We start from the raw sequence: 19,316 nt of genomic DNA, 5'->3' as shown, positions 1-19,316 counted from the left end.
GAACTATCTCATGACGTTCTAAACCCAACTCACATTCCACTTTCATCGTTGAACAACTAACCCTTGGGACCTTCTTCAACCCCAGGATGCGATGATTTGACATTGAGGTGCCAAACGAATCCATAAATAAGTGCTCTTGGGAGTCATCATGTTCAGATGCTAGAATATTAATACAAAGCCACTCGCCATTTAGTCTGTCCAAGAGTTGAGTCGAACATGTTTTTATATTGATGTTTAGGGAAGAAAACAATGCAGTAACAGAATAATGCATTCAAGTAATGAACAAATAAATTAACGTACATAATAATACATTCTCTTGCTTTGAATCATTGGCAAATAATAACTCTTTGCAAGAAAACAAGTGGGGAGACAATATGGCCAGGTCTCACCAACAATGGTTAAATCCTAACAAAATTGCCTCAATGTATTAGGAAAATCAAATCACTAACATACAAATCAATAGAAGAATATAAATTGTTAGGGCACGTTACTTCAAATCAAACATCAGGACACGTACACAATGATTGTAGCATCGATACCAACAGTTATTTGAATTTACCCGAATGACCCATCTCCCCCAAATTTCAACCGTAGCACCAACAATAAATAACCTGAATCATAGCAACTAACATTTACCTTATACTAGGATTCCTATAAATGCAAGTTGTGATGCTCTGATAATGGAACATATGAAACACCACTGCTATTGATTGCTAGTTCACCATAACAGTCAGCAATATACCAAGATTGCAGCTATGATGCCTGGGTGGGTCATGCAAGGCACTAATGCTGACATTTTAATTCAACATAATATAATCTAATCAAATGGCTAATCAAACCTCTAACAGAATCCAATAACAAAGGGTAGGGGTTACTTCCTGACCACCATATTAAGATAAGTAATATATGAACAATGATGTGTACACTGACTAATATGATCAATACTTACTAAAATTTAGGTCTAACAATGGAGCAAGTGGGAACCCTTGGGAATCCATAGGACTTGTAGTAATGCATGCTGCATACTGAAGTATAAAGGCAGAACGGTTAAACAGCCAACCTCTGCATGGCTATGGCCTACCTTTCATGTGGAGGTGAAGTAATGTATTGTTATCACCAGTCCGCTCCTTTTGGGGGGTAGCAATATAGAGACAGTTCTGGGTCATAGAAACACTATGAGCAAGTCATAAAGGGTGAATGTGGGTACCCAATAATGACAAAGTTGTGTTTGAGCCATCTCAAAATCAATTGTAAAACCCCAAAATCTTAAATCTTCAAGGATCGTTAATTTCTACTATTCAAAACAGAAGAACACCAACAAATCCTCCACAAGGGATTGACTCGTCAAGACCGGCTCTTTATTGGAAAAAGGTTGATCAGAAATTTATTGGGTTGAAGGAGATGAGGGGGAAAGGAAGGTAAGTACACACCTGATATCAACACCACCCTTGAATACCTATCTGGTTACATTGTCATGGACCCAACTCTTTGCAGCTACTTTGGACATGCTTAGGGTGTGCAACATCTTGTTTTGAACACCCACCATGACATGTATCCTGTTACCAGTGAGAGTCTGCACTACTTTGGGGTCTACATAAAATATCTTCACTTTACTGATATTGTTGGCCTTCAGCATATTCACAACAATCGGTAGATACAGTATATGTGAGGACAAGGTCCCCCAATTCACTCCCTGGTTGCTGCCTTCTACTATTGTGACTATTATTGGCAGCATAAAATGCAAAGATACTCATAAGCAAACTAAGCATCTAGACACCAAGACTATACATGATCCCATATCTGGGCTACTGTACAAAACTATGTTTGGATGAATGGAATGGAACTAAAAGGAATCACATGTAGAAAATGAAAGAAGCTTTAGAATCCGTCATGGGACATGGTGAAAACTTTCTGCCATGATTGACTCAGGGAACTGCATAATGCATCTGCCTAGGCTTGGCCACTAAGCAGGCTTGAGTCTCTAAACACTGATTTACAGCACTGAGAAATTAGTGGTTCTCCAAAGAATACTTTCCACCTTCCCCTTCTGATAAGCAGAGTATTCTAGTTTGATTGTCCACTCGTTGTGTGTAGAAGGGAACAATATGTGAACGTTCCTATCTCTTCCGCATAAAATACTATGGGAGTTCTAACAAGCCTTTGGGAAGGTTCTTAAGGGATGATTTATTTGACCGGAGTTATCAGTGTCATTCCTGTGATGCACCAATAGAAGATCATGTGCATTGCTATACTCGTACGCCAGTTAGCCTCCCAATATCTATCAAACGTCTCATTGAGACCGTTTTACCAAGTGAAAGGGAGGGAAAAATGGATGTGGCATCTATATCTAAAATGCACAAGAAAATGTAAAACTCCACAACCAACTCGAAGAGTAGTGATGTCGGATGCTGCATGGGGTTTATCCTTCCGAAAATTTCTGGAGCTTAGTTTCTCCAACCATGTTGTAGCAAGTAGAGTGGCCAGCTATGGCCATTTCTTACATAGAGACTGCCTTCACTTCTATGAGTTTGGAAAAAAATGGTAGCATGCTTCTGCTATGCTTCTATACATGTCTATTATGTGCATTTTCCACCTCCAAAATTAGAATTTAATGATCCAAACCAACAAGATTGGCTCAGAAATGAGGCAGCAGTGGTTGGGAGATAAAAATAACAAGAATAAATAAAATGTCAGAGAACTAAAATATGGGCTTCTGCTTGCAAACACCATTTTTTCTTCCTTGATGTCAATTATCCCTCGAAAACCAAAAACCTTTGCGATTTTCTAAGGGAGAATCTCTAGATTTGCGGGCTTGCATGCTTTTGAAGCTAGAAAGCAGAAACAACCAAAAGGAAAACTATGGCAATGGAGTAGGAGGAGGAGACAAATCCAAAGGAAAAAAAATGCCTTGGACTTGAATAAAACAATCGAAACGACACATGAGGAAAAGGCGTTGACACATTGTGAGTAAAGGAGGATTAGGACCAATATTGTATGGTAGCTACATTTTAATAAAGCTAAGATGTCAATAGGGCTGAGTTGATTGGTAAAGCAGGGTGTTGTTATTTGCTACACCACGGTTCAAATCACCCCAGTAGCATGTTTCCCCTTGTGAGCCAGTGCACCTGTGTAAACAGACCTGTTATTTTGGTTAGGGTAAGGTTCAGATCCTAAGAACTTGGAAAAATAGATACCCCTACTCACAGCTTCTTAGATGAAGGAGGGCCACTGTTAGGCCTCAGATTTGAAAATTTCTCCGATACCATGTGTGAGGCTCCATCCTAGGGTCCTCTATAGAACTAAAATTCTCAATTTCGAAATGAAATAAAAGGGCAATAATTTATTTTCTGACGGGACATTTAAACGATGATAATTTATCATTTAAAATGTAATTCCTACAATTTAAATAGTGAACATTTCATTTCAATCACTTACATGAGTAATCTATGCATAGATAAATACCTGTACCGATAGCCCGATGGAGATGCCCTTGAGTTGCTGCTCCTGCTGGAATGCTCCTCTTGACTACCGACTGGATTTACCTCCCAGCCAACTAGGAAGTGATTCCTAGCCCAAGAAACCTCCATAGGTTCCCTAGCCCTCCGAGCCCAAGTCCAACCAGATGTAGTGTGTCCAACATGAAGAATGCTCCCCTCCTCTCTCTCAAACAATTCCTCCGAAACCATAGCCAAACCAAAACCAAAAGCAAGACCAATCATCCCCTTCCTCCCCTCATCCTTCCCCTTTTATGCCCCCTTCTCTTCTCCACCTCAACCACCTCTCATTAATGTCATAACTTCTCCTTCATCCTTACATTTGACTTCTCTTCTCCCAAGTAAACATGAGAGGGCATTTGGGAATGTGATATGAATATAAAATTGGGTAATTAATTAGAGAGGACCATGTCTTCTCCCAAGTAAATATTTTGGGGATGAGAGATGAATATATAAATTGGTAATTAATTGGAGAGGACCATGTCTTCTCCCAAGTAAATGTGAGAGGACATTTTGGGAATGTGATATGAATATAAAATTGGGTAATTAATTGGAGAGGACCATGTCTTCTCCCAAGTAACTATGAGAGGACATTTTGGGGATGAGAGATGAATATATAAATTGGTAATTAATTGGATAGGACCATGTCTTCTCCCAATTAAATCTGAGAGGAAATTTTGGGAATGAGGTATGAATATATATATAATTTGGTAATGAATTGGAGAGGACTATGTCATCTCAAAATTTAAAAATTTTGGGAGGTAAATAACAAAATTTATATCAGTACCAAATTTACAGTTTCACCAATGTAGGTATGTACCAATATTTATTGATAATTATAAGTCCATATTTTAAGGAAATTTAAACACTTAATAAAATTTGCAGGATAAGATTAAATAGGGCATTACAACTGCTTTTTTGGTCAAGTAACATTGCCCCTTCAAATTCTACAACTTTTTCATCCAACCCAGTTGGATAACTAGACACATGTAATGGCCTTTTAACTTTTTTCAATACTCCTTCCACGACCTGTTGAAGGAGTTGTTGCCCATCGTTGAAATCAAATTACGAGTCAGAAATGCCTATAATTTGAAGTTTCTATCAATCCAACAAGTTAAAAGGTAGAGAGTAGGAGGGAGAGTTGGAGTACTGACCCGTTATACGTCTCCATATCGAAACCTTTTATTTTTGCAGCATTAGTGAGAGCCTTCCTCCATTTTTGGATGGTGCTAGGGTCGTATTGTGGTTCAGAATCAAACGTTCTCTTACTTTCGAGTGTTTGCAGGGCTCGACCATAGACTCCTTTTTTTACCCTGTGTTCCCCATCGAAGATCTACAAGCTTGAAAACATCATAGAAGACCGGAATAATAGTCGATCCCGATTCGAACATGAGCAAGAGCTCATCAAGACACAAATTTGACTCTACATTTCTGGGAGAGAAAATAGTGATATGCACTGAAGCTGTTCGAATGGAACTTCGGATTTGCGGAGTTATATACTCTCCTCCTTGAAATTAATCTTCATTGAGAAATACTCGCAATCCATGTTTGATAAGGCGGTCATAGAGATGTTTGATAAGGAAGTCAGGACCCCTGTGGTTAATGAAGATATCAAATACATAGTTGTTGGTGCTGGTGTTTGCATATGAGATGGATGCCATGGAAGACAAAGTAGCAATAACATCGATGTAACCTCAAGAGTCTCCTCCTCGTCTCACTGATCTCTCAAACGGCAAAGTGGCTACCCGTTGATCTCTCTTTCTCAATATTTGCAATTGAGATTTATGTTCAGCAGACTAAATTTGTTAATATAGAACAAAATTTTTTAATGGTCACGTAACAATGGGCGTCTGATATCCATTTTTACCTTTACATAATTTGTGTGAATGCAACGCATATCTAAAATAAAATAACCTTAAATTATTGCAAGTTGTCACAGTGCCATATACTTAGTCAAATAATTATTATTAAAATGATATAGTTTGTAAAATGATTCTTCTTAGGCGTTATTAGGCAACTCTTCTTTATCTAAATATTAAATTCAAAATATTAATTTAAGTTGTCGCTCAGTGATATACTTTGTCAATTAATTATTATTAAAATGGTATATTTTGTCAAATTATTATTATTAAAATGATTTTTTTTCGGAGTGCTATACATTTTATGGGACATATTGCTTTTTCATCTGCTTGATGTATTTGGCTTTTTTTTTAAAGGCTTTAAAATAAATACTCCCAATTTCTCAACAAACCCCTCGCTAAATAGATTAAATTGACTCTTTTTCAAACTACCTTCCTCAAATCATTATTATTAAAATAATTCTTCGAAGAAGTGCGATATACTTGTTCAAATAATTATTATTAAAATAATATACTTTGTCAAACCATTATTATTAAAATGATTCTTCTTCTGAGATATTCGACCACTCTTCTTTATCAAAATATTAATTTAAGTTGTCACTCAGTGTGATATACTTCGTGAAATAATTATTATTAAAATGATTCTTCTCCCGAGTTATTAGGCAACTCTTCTCTATCAAAATATTCAAACTTTCCTGTGAGTTTATCTCATTTACTTATGTCGGTTTAAGTTTCAAATTCAAATTACATAAATTATGTCGGTTTAAGTTTCAAATTCAAATTACATAAATTCCATAATGAAGGGTTTGAAATAAAGTATTTAAATTTTAATCAACATGGTTTCTTAATTATAATATTTATTATTGATTAATTTAAATTAATTTAAACCCCCAGATGCGGGTGACACTACAGTTCTTAATGCTCATCATGCAGCACATTAAAGCATGGTACTGCCAGCTGCAGAGCAGCGTGGCTTCCCAAGACTTCACCTTGCGCGAGAGGGAGGGAGATTTTAAGGCTGGATCTGGTAGGAGATTTGCATTAATGGCTCACTATAGGCTCTAGTGCCTCCTTCCCTCTCCTATTGTGTCATATTTGTAAATCCTTCAATCTTATCCCAAGTTGTTCTTAAGGGGGGATGTTAGGATATTCCGACACATAGGAAATAGTTAAGTACAACTTTGTCTAGTATAGAGTTAGGTAAAGTGTGTTTCTTTACCGTTGTACATTTTGTAACTTACAATCCAACGGTCACGATATGTAGTGATCCGACAGTTCATTCTCTCCTCGGTATTACCGACACTTGATCCGTGCTTGACACCCGATTGGTCCATGAATTCTATTTAAAACTCATGGAGGGTCATTTGTAGGGTAATCCATGCATGAGAGAAACATATGTAAAATTTCATTCTGTTATTAATAAATTGCCTGAAGTGGCCGCGTTGGCTCAGGCCGTGGACTGTTTCCCTCTTTGAGGGTTTTAAAAACGTCAAAATACTGGTGTATTGATCTGCGATCTGGTTGTGAGCGGTGTCCTTTTGGTGTTCTGTCTGAGGAACTTACCCTGTAAATTCCTACATGGTATCAGAGCTATTTGAGGGCCGCATCCGTTGGTGATCCAAATCTGAAGCCGGTAGAACTGCATCTGACTGCCGTTTCCTAGATCTGTTGTTTCTGACTGCTTTCGGGCGGAGAGGACTACTCTGTTGTGTTGGGAGCATATGTTCCAGTGAGGAACCCCTTTCGTTTCATGCGAAAAGGTTTCTGGTATCCCTAGCTGTGTCATTTTTAAGATCTGGAGGTATACAGTGTTTATTTGCAGTTTACTGTTATTTTCTCTCTGTTTATTTCGGTTTCAGTTTATTTAGATTTTTTTTATTACCGGATCTATACCTTTCATTTCTGCGTATGCTATTTTCCCTACGACTCTGTGCGATCTGGGCAAATCAGAAACAGAAAGGAAGGATTTTTCTCATGCGTATGCTCTTTTCCCTATGCCTTCGGGTGATCTCAGAAAATCAGAAACATTGAGGAAAATATTTAGTTTCCGGCCAAAGCTAACTTTGAGCCGCAAGGTTCATTTTTGAAAATATTTATTTTTTCAGCTAAAGCTAACTTCAAGCCATAAGGTTCGTTTTCTTTGCATGTCCGTGTTGGGTTTTCTGTTTTCTGTTTTGTAGGGAAAAAGAGCTTTCTCAAAGCAAGCACGCAACCCAAAGCACCCCCCCCCTCTCTCTCATTTCCGCACATTCCCACACTTCGTCGACAAATTCAACAACTTTTTTTCAAAAAGCCATAACTTCTTCATCCGGACGCCGTTTTCAGAGCCGTTTTTTTTAAACCAGCCTAATTTTTCGAGATCTATCCATTGGAACACTCATTTTCAGCATCTTTAGCTTCAGTTTACATTGAAATGGAAAGTCAATACCAAGTTACCCTTGACAGCACCAACTACTTCCAATGGTTGGCTTACATTGAGGATTTACTTAGAAGTAAAGGTCTCTACAGAATAGCCTCAGGCCAAGAAAAGAAACCGAAGGATGAAGATAAGGCTGCTAAATGGGAAAATAGGCAAGATCAAGCATGTGGATTGATAGGGATGTCTATTTCTCCATATCTTAGATTCCATATTGCAGAAATTGATACTCCTGATGAAGCAATGAAACAAATCAATAAAGTTTTTGGGATTAAAACTGAAATTAGAGCCCATCAACTTGAAAATGAGTTGCTTACTTTGGACCCTAATAATTTTTCTTTCATTGAAGATTTCTTGTCCAAGTTCAAGACCCTTAGATATCTTTTGGAAGGTGTTAAAGTTAAGAAAGAAGATAGTAACCTTATCTATTCCATTCTTACAAAGTTGGGACCAGCCTACTCTATGTTTGTTTCCACCTTCCATTCTACAAGAAAAGCCTTCATTTCTCAAGGAACAGACTACAAGCCCCCTTCCTTTGACTCTTTTTGTGATTCTTTAATAAGAGAACAAGAAAAACTCTTACACCTTGGTCTTCTTAATCTTGGAAACTCTTCCAAGAAAGCGTTAGCCGCCCAGCAGCAACCAAATTCAAAGAATCCTAAGAAGTCATATCCTAAAAAGAATGGTCCTAAACCAAACAAGGGTCCTAAGCAATTTCAGCCCCAAAATGAAAAATCATTTCAACAAAATGATAAGGGAAATAAAAACAAAGGGAAGAAGACTGATAGACATTGCAATTTTTGTAATCGAGATGGCCACTTAGAATCAAAATGCTTTAAGAAGATGGAAGCCTTGGAAGCAACAATGAAGAAGCATAACATCCATTTGGGGCAATCTTCAACTTCAACTTCATCTTCAGGAATGGTACTTTCTGCATGTGGTTGTCAAGCATCTCGGTCTAGCTATGCATTAAATGTATCTTCTTCTTCTCATTCTCATGAGTGGCTCATTGATTCTGGAGCTTCTTATCACATGGCCAAAAACAAAGCCATGTTTTCTTCTTTAAATGATTGTAACACCAAAAATATATATGTTGGTGATGATATATCTCTTAGTGTTGTAGGGACTGGAACTGTTCATCTAGACAATGGCCAGTTTAATGATGTATTATGTGTTCCAACCTTATCCTGCAACCTTCTATCTGTATATCAGATAACTCATTCAGGTGAAGGTAAAATCGTTGAATTTTCACCTCATGATGTTGTAATCAAGGACTTAAGAGATCCTAAACAGATTTTGGCTACTGGAATTGCTGATGATTCTACAAGGTTGTATAAGTTTCACAACTTTGGGTCATCAAATCTTCCCTCAGTATTTGTTGCTCATAATGATGAAGTGAGAAAACTTTGGCATGAACGATTTGGTCACTTAAACTATCGCTCCCTTCAGCATCTATGTAAAGAAAATATGGTGACAGGTCTTCCTATGGTATCTTGCAGAGATGGTGTTTGTTCCAGATGTGTACTCGGAAAACATCATCGGGACAGTTTTAAAAAACGTGCCTCTTGGCACGCCTCAGCCCCTTTACAGCTTGTGCATAGTGATTTATGTGGTCCACTTCCAGTTGTGTCATTCTATGGCTGTAAGTATTTCTTAACTTTCATTGATGATTTCTCCAGACGCACTTGGGTATACTTCTTAAAACTCAAGAGTGAAGTATTTAACACCTTTTTGGCCTTCAAGGCCTTTGTTGAAAAACAATCTGGACATCAAATTCTTAAGTTAAGATCTGATAATGGTGAAGAATATGTTAAAAACACATTCATCAACTATTGCACTGAGAATGGAATTCAAATGCAACATACTGTTCCATATACTCCACAACAAAATGGTGTAGCTGAAAGGAAGAATCGCACCTTAAAGGAAATGGCTAATTGTATGCTACAATCTAAAGGACTTGGTCTTAGTTTTTGGGCAGAAGCAATTAACTGTGCAAATTACATAATAAATCGCACTCCTACTAAGGCTTTAAAGAATATCACTCCAGAAGAAGCATGGAGCTCAATCAAACCAGATGTAAGTCACTTTCGTGTTTTTGGAAGTGAAGCGTGGGCCCATATTCCAGATGAAAAGCATAAAGCTTTAGAACCTAAGAGTGAAAAATGTACTTTTTTTGGATATTATGAAGATGTCAAAGGATATAGACTTATTCCATTTAAGTCCAAAAATGTTATCATTAGAAGAGATGTAAAATTTGATGAAAATATATCGGCCTGCGAGCCTAGTCCGGCGGTTGTGCCACCTCTCCCTATCTCTTCTACTTTTGAAAACATTTCTTCTTCAGATGATGAAAGTGAGGATGAAAATCCTCCCCCACCATCTTAGGATCTTCCTTCAGCTCCTCAGCTTCCAAAATGGTTTCGTGCTACTCGAGATGCAGCAGGTGATCTTGCCGGTGATCCTACAGATCAGCGACGTACACGTACTCAGTTCGAGAGAGCCTCTTCTTTACTGGCTCAAGCTCCAGTAAATTATGATCCTGACACCTTTGCAGAAGCTGTAGGCCATCCAGATTGGGAAGCAGCTATGAATGAAGAATATCATTCATTGTTGGAAAATGATACATGGGATCTTGTTCCTCTACCAAAGGGACGAAAACTTGTTAGATGCAAATGGGTTTACAGAACCAAGTATGGACCAGATGGGAAAGTTGATAAACATAAAGCTCATCTTGTTGCTAAGGGTTTTTCACAGGTTGAAGGCATTGAATACACTGAAACCTTCTCCCCTATTGCCAAAATGAACTCTATCTGCCTTGTTCTTTCCCTTGCTGCCTCTTTCAAATGGGAAGTCCATCAGATGGATGTTAAATCTGCTTTCTTGCATGGGGACTTGCATGAAGAAATCTATATGGAACAACCCATTAGCTTCATACAAATAGACTCCAACCTTGTATGTTGACTTAAGAAATCCCTTTATGGTCTCAAGCAAGCTCCTCAGGCTTGGTATGCCAAAATGGATAGCTTTCTTTTAGAATCTGGCTTTTCTAGGTGTCATTCTGACAATACTGTCTACACCAAGAAAGTGGGCAACTCTCTTATCATCCTTGTTCTTTATGTTGATGATCTTATCCTTACTGGTAGTGATCCCAACCTTATAAACCATGTGAAGTCTAGCCTTAAAAGGAAATTTGAAATGACAGACTTAGGACACTTACACTATTTTCTCGGTCTTCAAGTCTTGCAATCCAAGGAGGGTATTTCCCTTTCCCAGTCCAAGTATGATTGTGATATTCTACATCATTTTCACATGGAAGACTGTAAGCCAGCCCCTTCTCCCTTTCAGTCTGGAGTCAAACTTTCAGTCACTTGTACTTCTCCTGAAGTTGATGCTACCTTATACCGTCAACTTGTAGGAAAACTTTTGTATCTAACCCATACTCGTCTTGACCTTTCCTTTGTTGTTGGCCTTGTTGCTCAGTTCATGCAAAACCCCCGTGAAAGTCATTGGAAAGCAGCTAAAAGAATACTTCGTTATGTTCGAGGTACAATTCAGTTTGGGATTCATTACAGTGCCGAAGCATCTCCTCTATTGGTTGGTTTCACTGATTCCGATTGGGCTGGTGACCCTGATGATCGGAAGTCTACTGCCGGTTATGTGTTCACTCTTGGTTCAGGACCTATTACATGGGCTTGCAAGAAACAAGGTGCCATTTCTCTTTCATCCACAGAAGCAGAGTATCGTGGTGCCGTAGAAGCTAGTAAGGAAGCCTTGTGGCTTCGTCAGATCCTATCAGAGTTTGGCTTTGAGTAGCAGCATCCGATTACACTTTGGTGTGATAATCAAAGTGCCATTCAGCTATGCAAAGATCCAATCCAACATCAGCGCAGCAAACACATTGAACTGCACATGCACTTCATCAGAAAGCTCATTCACGACCATGTTCTTGAAGTGCAATATTGTTCAACAGATGATCAAGTTGCAGGAATCTTCACAAAGGCTCTCACAAAGGCGAAGTTCACTAAACTTCAATTTATGGTTGGAGTTCAGGAAGTTGTCACTAAAGGGGGATAGGCTCTAGTGCCTCCTATTGTGTCATATTTGTAAATCCTTCAATCCTATCCCAAGTTGTTCTTAAGGGGGGATGTTAGGATATTCCGACACATAGGAAATAGTTAAGTACAACTTGGTCTAGTATAGAGTTAGGTAAAGTGTGTTTCTTTACCGTTGTACATTTTGTAACTTACAATCCGATGGTCACGATATGTAGTGATCCGACGGTTCATTCTCTCCTCGGTATTACCGACACTTGATCTGTGGCTTGACACCCGATTGGTCCATGAATTCTATTTAAAGCGCATGGAGGGTCACTTGTAGGGGAATTCGTGCATGAGAGAAACATATGTAAAATTTCATTCTGTTATTAATAAATTGCCTGAGGTGGCCGCGTTGGCTCAGGCCGTGGACTGTTTCCCTCTTTAAGGGTTTTAACCACGTCAAAATACTGGTGTATTGATCTGTGATCTGGTTGTGAGCGGTGTCCTTTTGGTGTTCTGTCTGAGGAACTTACCTTGTAAATTCCTACACTCACACTGTTCAACACAACATTCCCTCTGTTATAATCTTGTCGATCCTTGGTGTCTTCCTCACACCTTGCGCTCAGTCTCACGACAACAGAACCTAGTTAGCAGGGGTAGATGGTGACGAGCTAATTCTTGCTCACAGACGTGAGCTCCAGGCTAACTTTTTCAAGGGTGAGCTCTCCTCTGTTCTGGACTTAAGCATTTGTTGTATTGCGTCTGCGTCTTGGGTGTTTTCTGTGCATTCAGTTTGGTATCTCTGTCGTTTCAACCAACCCTGTTTTGTAGTCTCTGGTATCTATAATCTCTCTGCGCCCTACCCTTCGTCGGTCATAATGGTTCGTTCAGGTAAAAGACATCGCACTAGGGGGCGTCGTGACAGTGGCTTGCATTCATCTGCCAGTCACTCTGTGGAACCTAAGCAGGCGCCCATCAATCCTCCCCCCCACCCATGAGGCTGTGCCACCTTTGAGCTCTGGGCGCAAGCCAGTTCCGAACAGTGCTTTTCAAACCACGCACTTTAAATTTCAAAGCAATTTGAACAGGCCTCTTATTACTGCTCACATCACCATTATCCTCTCGGAAGAGGAAAATCAAGTCTCCCCTCTAGCTTGCATTGCTCTTGATCCTTCCCAAAGTAGTAAGCATTCCATGGATAAAGATAGCTCGGAGAATTGGAAAGGTGAGAAGTATGGTCAGGAGGAATTTCTTAAAAGTATTCCGCCCCTTGAAGACATAGGCCCTGTTGTTGAGGAAGGGACTCATGGTGAAGCAAGTCACTCCATGGCAATCCCTATTAGCGAAATGGATGGCAATGAGAGTCTGAGGACCGGCAGTGCGTGTTTGGTTGAGGACAAGAATCATGGCAAGGTTAAGTAAGGGTAGCGCCACCTGGGACCGCTTTTTCCTTTCTGTTTTGGCTACTGCTCAAATAACCACCTACATGCATCCTCTCTCACAGTCAGGATTCAGCACTCATGACCTGTTGTTTTTGGCTTTCCGTTGGGGAATTGGTGATACACTTACTGCTGGTTTGCACTGATTTCGCGCTTCTGTTGCCAATGTCTCCTTCTCAGCTAAACATGTCACTCTCTGTGTTTTATATCTGGTTTTTTGCTATATGTAACTGGTCTCCCTAGCTTCTTTTTGTAAGGGAGCAGTTCTGCTCTGTTGAGTGTCCTCAAGCTATGATTTCTGAGGCCTCAACTCTATGTAAAAATATTCTTCTTTTCAGTTAATAGAATTTAGTATTTGCAGAGAAAAAAAAAAATTAATTTATAATTTTTTATATAAATGTATATATTAATTCTATCTATAAAGTATAAATTAGAGATTTAATTTTTATGAAGCTTTAATTTAATTTTTATTATAAAAAAAAAAGTGAAAGTCGAGTGCAAAAGATAAAAATAAAATAAAAATAAAAAATAAAATCATTAAACATAATTGAATTCAATATAATTTTAATAATAACATTTTACAATTAAATACCTTGATGGGATCGTAATTGAAGATAGTGGAGGTTGAGTCTATGTGCATGACATATAAGAGGTATGTGTCCATAAGCATGACATACAAGAGGTACGTGTGGTAGGGTACACCATAGTCGGTCCATGTGAACCAAGCTAGCCTGCTTGTGTGCACTTAAATGGAGGTCCACTGGAAATCCGTAGTCTACGAAATTAAATGAGAATTGTTATGATACTTTGTCAATGAGAATTCAGAGTGCAAGACTCGGAGCGATGGCATGATGATACGTTTTGGAGGGCGGATAAGGCAACTTGTTGCTCCTTAGATGATGTCGGAGGTGGTTTCTAGCTGCAGGAGGGAGTTGTCAGTCCTCTGTTCCTGTATATCTTCCAGCTTTCTCTGTGGCAGCTTCTTAATTAGGTGAGCTTTTGTAACCCAATTCACTAGCGACCCTCCTTTGGTATCTTGATTGATTTGTGGTCTATTGTTGGGTACATTCAAAGGGGATTTGGTGAAATTCTTACCCCAATTGCCTCTTGTTGTTCTAGGCCTATGGTGTTGGGTGGCTCGTCAGTTTAAGGGTGTAGCAATGCGATGTCTTTGGTGGGATAGCACACTTGAGCAACTCAACTCAAGAAGGTGTTCCTTACTAAGGTCGAACTGGGGCAGGGCAACCAGTACAAAGCAAGAAGAGGGTTTGGAGACGAAGGTCATTGGGCTTTGGGGGGAGCTTTTATTTCTGACGTGGACGTGTTGCGGTGTTGTTAGTGCTGCAGTGGTATTGGTGTTGGTGGTGTGGTGGTGGTGTTGGTGTTGTGGTGTTGCTAGTGCTGGACGTGTTGCGGTGGTGTAGTGGTGTTGTGGTGATGTTGCAGTGGTGTTGTGGTGTTGCTATTGTTGGACGTGTTTCAGTGTGGTGGTGTTGCGGTCTTGTTGGTGTTGCGGTGGTGAAAATGACCAGGAGCTCGAGAGGTTTTGTCTTGCGGTGTGCACATGGCACCACGATGTAGCTCACTCTTATGTGGAGGTGGAAGGGGGTCTGTCGTAGAGCCCAAACCTCAATGTCGATGCCAGAAGTGGGAAGAGATGGGGCAGAGCTTAATGGCAACCAGGTGCTTGCAGGGACCTTGTCGTGAATGCTAGCCACTGCCGAGGAAGAGGAACAATCCCTCTTGCGCCACCAAAGGTCAATCACACCAGTCTGTGAAAATGAAGTTGGAAGCCTATGAGAAAATTCATCAAGAGGAGCATGATGCAGTCATGGCAACCTTGGCTTAAATCCAATATTTCCAGTGTCAGCTTCAAGAGCGAGTGGTGGTGGTCTGACGGAGACATATGCACATTCTCGACAAGCTAGAGCAGTTGGAGGCTTGGCTGGCTCATCTGGAGCAACACATCAGCTACTCGTTCCGCCCCCCTCTTCCACCTAGGATGGGTCTAGACAACCCAGATTCTATCAACTCTGATGGTTGAGTATGTGTTTTTGTGTTCTATTCGTTTTGTGAGTCTTCTGGCATATTTTTCCCTTACGATTATGGTCGGTTAGCTTATGTCTTTTTTGAACTATTTATTTTGCACTGATGGCAATGGTCATCAAACTCGGTCAAAGTGAAACTGACATACCTTTTAACAATAACCTTGTATTAGATATCATTTTGGGATTCTCCATGAGAGGTAGTCGTAACTGACTAATTCCTCATGATTTTTGAATAGTTCACTTAGCACTCATTGCATCGGGTGATGCTCACAGGGGTGAAGAAGTGGGATTGAAACTAGTGAAATGAATCACATAGCATCAATCATCACTTCCGGGGCTTGCACCCGGTAACCAGGGCTTCCCAGGAGGTCACCCATCACAGAACTCCTCTGGCTCAAGCACGCTTAATTGTGGAGTTTTTCCCACAATCAAGCCCACTTAGCTTGCTACCCCATTTGCAAAACCTTAGCAAGTATTGTGCCTCATGAACCATTCAAGTAGAGATCCCTTGACTCTTTTTTGAATTTAAGTATGGGGGTTTACGCAGTGCATTATATTAGATATTTCCTTCTACCACTAATAAAATGTTCCTACTTAAAAAAACATTTTACAATTAAATAATTGTTTTTAATCCTAAATTTACCTAACTTCATTTGGAAAAACTAAAAAAAATACAAATAAAAGTTACATTTAAAAAAAATACCAAACAAATTAATGAATTGTATATAATATTTTTTATTTATTAATTTGAATTCGTATTTATAATTAAAAAAAAAAATTATATGAATATATATTAATTCAAGTATAAATTAATTATTAAATAATATTTATGAAATTTAATTCCATTTTTATTTAAAATAGTGAAATTTAATTGTGAAATATAAAAACTTTTTAAAAAACATTGAAATTTAATAGGTTCTACATAATAACATTTTATAATACAACTTCACTTGAAAATAAAATAAAATAAATTATATTTTAAAAGAATTACAAAGAAGTTAGAAGTTACATACCTTTACTGCTTATGGAATTATTGTCATAGACTGTTTATAGATTTATTAGTTCACACAAAGATCTTATGTGTTTTTTCCTAATTTAATATTATATATTTATTATTATTATATGTATTTTTTTTTTAATTTAATATTATGTATTTATTTATTATTATTATTTTTAAATGTTAAGATTTATTTAACTTTTAAGAATTGAAGTGCATTCTTATTTAAGAACCCTCACAAGTGTAATAAATTTTATATCTTTAAATGAATATTGGAGGAAGGTAAGTTGAAGCCAGGTCAGGGAAGCCAAAACGAACCGACGGGAGAGCTGATGCGGGACCGCCATTATTGAGTTAACCGCAAAAGAAAAAACGTGGAAACTGACAGACGCGCTGTAATTTCTGTGCACTAAATGTAAAAACATTATGGACTTGGTAGAAAAGTGTCAGTGGACTTGGTAGAAAAGTGTCAGTGGTGTACTTGGCTACACGGTTGAGTTGAGTTTAAAGGTTTATTTTACAATTTAGTAGGGGAGGGTCGCCAATACATGTGCGCCCTCCTCGCCACGTCGTAATACCACGCGTCAACCCACATGGCTCCGGTACGACACCTGTCCACCGTGGAGCTGGCCGTGTGGGCTATCACCTCCAACATTAAAACACGAACTTGGCGCCATTTACATGGTTCGTCTGGGCTCATTTCGACCATGTTCCATTTTCCTTGTGTCTTTCTGCTCGGGGCCGGTAGTTGGGCGAAGCCCCCCGCCGAAGATGGCGCGGGACGGCCCTGTAACCTGCGCGCATGGTGGTTAGAACCTGTGTTGGGGGAATGCTGTGTTCGGTTGACAGGGTTTGTATTGTTGCGCGCAGAGTCGTTTATTCGAGTGCTGGTTTGAAGGTTTGATGGAGTTTCTGTGTTTCTGGTTGGGACAGCGGTTCTGCTTTTCTTGTGCTTTTCCGCCTGGATTTCTTGGTCGTTCTGGAATGCAAGTTGTTTAACATGGAATGCCGGTTGTTTATCGTTTCTCTGGTGGTGGTCTTATTCGGCGGCATTGTTGTTTGGGGAGGAGTCGGTCGCCATTCTACTGAGCTTGAGGTAACATAACATTTTTAGGGTTTAGCTCTGCTGTTTTTGTTGTTTTTGTGATCTCTAATGGCTTCTAATGGCTTTTTTCTTCCTGTTGCAGGTGTTGCAGGTGTGGAAAAGGACGTTGCAGGTGTGGAGAAGGTCTGGCGAGCTGTGGGGAAGGTGGGGGAGGTTGGCGACCATCCATGGCCTGTAACCGGTAGGATTTTTAATCCTACCAGCTTTACTCTGTGTTTTTCAACACAAGCATATCTAACAGGATATTTTGTGAACTTTCTATGGCATTTTATGGCAGTATTTTGAGCAATTTTTTGAGGGTTTAGGGTTTTAGGCATTCTATGGCATTTTTGCTGTTTTAGGGTTTAGGGTTTTAGGCATTCTATGGCATTCTGTCTGTTTTGGCTGTTTTAGCTCTGTAGCTGCTCTCCCCTGACTTGCATAGCCGGCCTCGAGCAGAAAGACAAAGGGAAAATGGAACATAGATAAAAACGCTGCATTTTTATTGTCCCTGCTATTTTATCTTTTTCATTTGGGATATGAGGGTTTCTCTTTTCTTTCATAGAGTTCTGAGTGCTCTGCTTGAGTTCTGAGTGCTCTGCTTCGTGCTATTGTTTGTTTTATATTCGACTGCTCGGAGGGGAAGGCTCTTCTAAAGCCTCACTAAACCCTTATGAAGCTTCTTCGCAGACTTGCTACTCATGTTGCTCTCTGGGCTACAGTGTTGTATGGAAGCCGTGGACATTTGTATGGACTTTGTATGGAAGTCGTGGACATTTTACGACCTTAATCACAGTTATACTGTTAATTTATTTATGGTTTCTTGAAGTCATAACTATTATCTTGTTTCCTTCTATGAAAGTCTTATTCCGAATTTTACACACAAGTTGCATTCTCTATTATTTAAATTGACTTGGGCTACAGTGTTGTATGGAAGCCGTGGCCATTTGTATGGACTTTGTATGGAAGCCGTGGACATTTTACGACCTTAATCACAGTTATACTGTTAATTTATTTATGGTTTCTTGAAGTCATAACTGTTATCTTGTTTCCTTCTATGAAAGTCTTATTCCGAATTTTACACACAAGTTGCATTCTCTATTATTTAAATTGACTTGGGCTACAGTGTTGTATGGAAGCCGTGGACATTTGTATGGACATTTGTATGGAAGCCGTGGACATTTTACGACCTTAATCACAGTTATACTGTTAATTTATTTATGGTTTCTTGAAGTCATAGCTGTTAGCTTGTTTCCTTCTATGAAAGTCTTATTCCGAATTTTACACACAAGTTGCATTCTCTATTATTTAAATTGACTTCTCTGGATATTGTTTGAACGCTACTATTCTTGATTTACTCATTGTAGAATATTATGATTTCCTTATGCTGTAAAACCTTGCATAGTGCTAAGTTTTTGAGATCGTTTTCACTTGTGACGGTGCATCTCTATTTGGAGGTTATTTTGTTTTTACAGCTGATGAGTTTATATAGTCCAGAAATGGGTAGGGTTTACTGTTTTATGAACAAAGCTTCTACTCTTTTATTTCCTTTTAATATCGCTCAGCTTTTACTAGCAAACTTTATAGGATTAAATCCTTGTCAGGGTTTTGTTAGAGTTTTGTCAGGGTTTTGTTAGAGTTTCCTTGTCAGGGTTTTGTTATAGTTGAAATGCCCGATAATGCATGCAGAGAGATTGACCGTTCTTCATGAAGAAATAGGTTCGATATCTGCTTGAGTCAGAGTGTTGGTGTTTTCAACCTGTAACTCCAGTGTCTCTCAGTAGTTATGTCTTCGGTCAGGTCTTGAGTGGGCATATCAATTTGGAACAATTTCTGTTTTTTACACCTATGACCTGGAGCATATTTTTCATCACAATTATAGGAGAGTCCATTTCTTTGGTGGTCTGCCATTTGTGTTGGAGACAACCTTTGTACTTCCAAG

General features: G+C 39.0%; 1 pseudogene; it reads right to left on the bottom strand.

Annotated features, from left to right (window-relative positions):
• The window catches only part of LOC149198278 (TMV resistance protein N-like), a 70,243-nt pseudogene that overhangs the window by 16,255 nt on the left and 34,672 nt on the right, over window positions 1-19,316 (bottom strand).

This window comes from Pinus tabuliformis, chromosome 2_2 (assembly GCF_031772625.1).
Source record: "Pinus tabuliformis cultivar Carrire ecotype Pingquan chromosome 2_2, CPIR1, whole genome shotgun sequence".
Taxonomy (NCBI): Eukaryota; Viridiplantae; Streptophyta; class Pinopsida; order Pinales; family Pinaceae; genus Pinus; species Pinus tabuliformis.
This window is presented reverse-complemented; position numbering and strand designations above follow the sequence as displayed.